Here is a 2,995-nt window from a genome sequence, read left to right as displayed (position 1 = left end):
AACCCTGTTTGCTGCAGTTTCCCCATCTATAAAATGAGCTGGAGAAGGAAATGGCAAACCACTCCAGGATAAGCCAAGATAACCCCAAATGGGGTCATGGAGAGTCAGACACAACTCAATAACAAGCCATCCTCTTCTAGACTCTAGCTTTTACTGAATAATCTACCTCACTCTGCTCCCTGAAGATGATGTTTCTTCTAAAGAAACTAGGTGGGGCAGTAATAGATTGCTGGACCTGGAGCCAGACATGGGTTTACATCCCTGCCTCAGACATTGACTAGCTTTTTGGCCATTAACCTGTCCTAGTCTCAGTTTCTTCATCTGTAAAATTGAGATGGTAATAATAGCACCTACTTCACAGGGTTGATGTGACGATCAGTGAGATTTCATAAGTATAGAGGTGAGGATCAATGAGTTTATCTATATATACATACATATGTATATGTATATATGCATATAGAGGTTATATATGTATATGTATGTACATATATGTATATGTGTGTATGCATATACATGTATAGTATTATACATATAAAGTGCTTTGCAAACCTTAAATTCTATTGTATATAAATTCTATTATTATTTTGGCCATCTTTTTCCAGTCCAGCAAAGAAACAACTTTTTTTTCACTTTTCCAAACTGCCTTCCTGACTACCAAACCTCTAGATGTTTTGAGTTCTTTAAATCTGGATCTTTTGTTCTCCTCTGGGGAAGGTGAAGAGGCGTCATTTGTTTATTCATAAACAATTAATTTCTCTAATAATAATCAATAATAGCTCACATATACTTAATGCTCTGGGCATCTCTGCTCAAATTTCTAATTGGATTTTGCCTATACCTCACCTTGCTTTAATCACATTACATGTTGTATCATACTCATCTATTCACATCTTATCACCACTAGTAGATTAGGACAGAAATTGTGTTTTTTTGTTTTAATCTTTACACCCACTGAGTCTTACATATAATAGGAAGTTAATCCTTTAAGCAGTAAATCTATTAGACTTCAATCTGATAATAATTCTCCATTCTCTTTTCTCATCCTGGTTTTTTATTTCCCCCATCCATAGGCCTTTGGTCACACTAACTCCCATGCCTTGAATGGCCAGCCCACCCTCATGACCTATAGTTGAAGCCTTGCCTTCCTTCAAATCATATGACATCTCCCCTATAATGCTTTCCCCAAGTCCCCCAAGTATGAAAATGGTCTCCAAATGACTTTGACAGCTGTGTGAAGGTTGGATAAGAGTAGGGAGAGGCTAGATGTAGAGAAGATAAATGGAAAACTTGCAAAAGTCCAGGCGAGAGGTGATGAATGACTGAACAAACATGGTAGCTGGATGTGTGGAGAAGAAGCGGGGCGGGGAGGGGAAGATGTTGTGGAGATAAGCATGATCAGATTTTACTGTGTTTGGATATGTGGGGTGAGAGTGAGTAGCTGTCACTAGGTGACTGGGAAGACGGTGGGGTCTTTGACATGATAGAGAAGCTCCAAAGTGGGTGGGTTGTGAGTAGGGCAAGATAATGAGCTCTTTCTTGGACAAGCTGAGTTTGAGATGCCTGTGGGACATCCAGGTTGGAACAACTAATAAGCAGTTGGCGATATCTGCATAGTGATGGTAATAAAGCCCATGGGAGCTGATGAGATCATCAAGTGAAAGAGAATAGAAAGAAAAGAGAAGAGGGACAAAGTCAGAGCCATGTGGGCCGCCCACAATTAGGGGATTGTGACCTGGATCAAGATGCAGAAAGAGTGATTGAAAAGGAGTGGTCCTGTAGGAAGGAGGAGAACCAGAAAAAAACTGTGTCCCAAAAACCCAGAGAAGAGCAAGCAAGAGTAGAAGGTAGTTAATGGTGTCCAAATGAAACTAGATTGAACAGCAGGTGATATTCTGCATTGATGTTAGATGTTTCCTCACTGGGAATATCCCAATATATTACATAAACCAACGAAATCATAGGTCCAGACCAAAAGAAGAAAAAAAAAACTATTATAGTAGTCCTGACTTCATAGAGTTGTTTTGAGGATAAAATGAGATAATGTATATAAAGTGCTTTATAGAAAGGGGAGTTGTTATACTCTCTCAACCACCACACCCCCTTTAAAACAGCTCCCTTCATTGGCTTTCTCAGATGTGACTGTTCCAGGACACTGAAGTCTGGTACTTTATTTAGTCCTTTAGTCTACAAAGTCCCAGTCATTTAGACCAAGATTTATCTTTGGGATTCTATACATCTAGAGGTTCTTGAGGCAATAATGAAAAGTAGATAGACAGTAGAGAGAATAGACAGGAAAATTTATAACTCCTATTTTACTGAAAGGGTCTAGTTTTGTTCAGTTTTGGGTTTGCTTTTGATGTTTTGTTTTGTTTTTAAGCTGTTCTTTTCAATCTTTGCTTCTGAAAACTCATCACTGGATGAAGTTTTCATTAATTAATTAAGCTCAGATACTCAGCCATCTTAATCAAAAATATTTATTGAAGATTGGACAGAGCACACCAAGTCAGGCTTACAGTACCAGCCTGGGGTTTGTGTTTGTCCTGATAAGGCATTTGAAATCCCTCGCCCGACCCCACCCCGCCCCGCCCTGCCCCGCCTCTCCCCCAGTCCCACCTCCCCTCCCTAGTCCAGGAAGTTTGCTCTATTAAGCAGAACAAGGCTATTTTCAGTGAAGTTGGGTTTCCCCAGAGTGAATATTTTGTCCCTGGGAAGTAAGCGCATGAAAGAAACTGTTGGCACTCTCCTGGAGATGAAGCTGGGTGTTGAGAGAACGTTATACTTGAAGCCATGTACCTACGAGAAAGGGAGTGAGAGGGTGGTTCGGTGTGTGTGTGTGTGTGTGGGTGGGTGTGTGTGTGTGTGTGTGTGTGTGTGTGTGTACACTGATGGGGGAAAGAAAAGGCTCAGTTAGCTTTGCTTGTCCCCTACAGCACAAGAAAGTTAAGGCTGGCTCAGCACCAGAAAAAGAGAGAAAGAGGACAGAGACAGATAGACA

Source organism: Vombatus ursinus, unplaced genomic scaffold, assembly GCF_900497805.2.
Source record: "Vombatus ursinus unplaced genomic scaffold, bare-nosed wombat genome assembly UNPS02014789.1, whole genome shotgun sequence".
NCBI lineage: Eukaryota > Metazoa > Chordata > Mammalia > Diprotodontia > Vombatidae > Vombatus > Vombatus ursinus.
Note: the sequence above shows the minus strand (reverse complement) of the source record.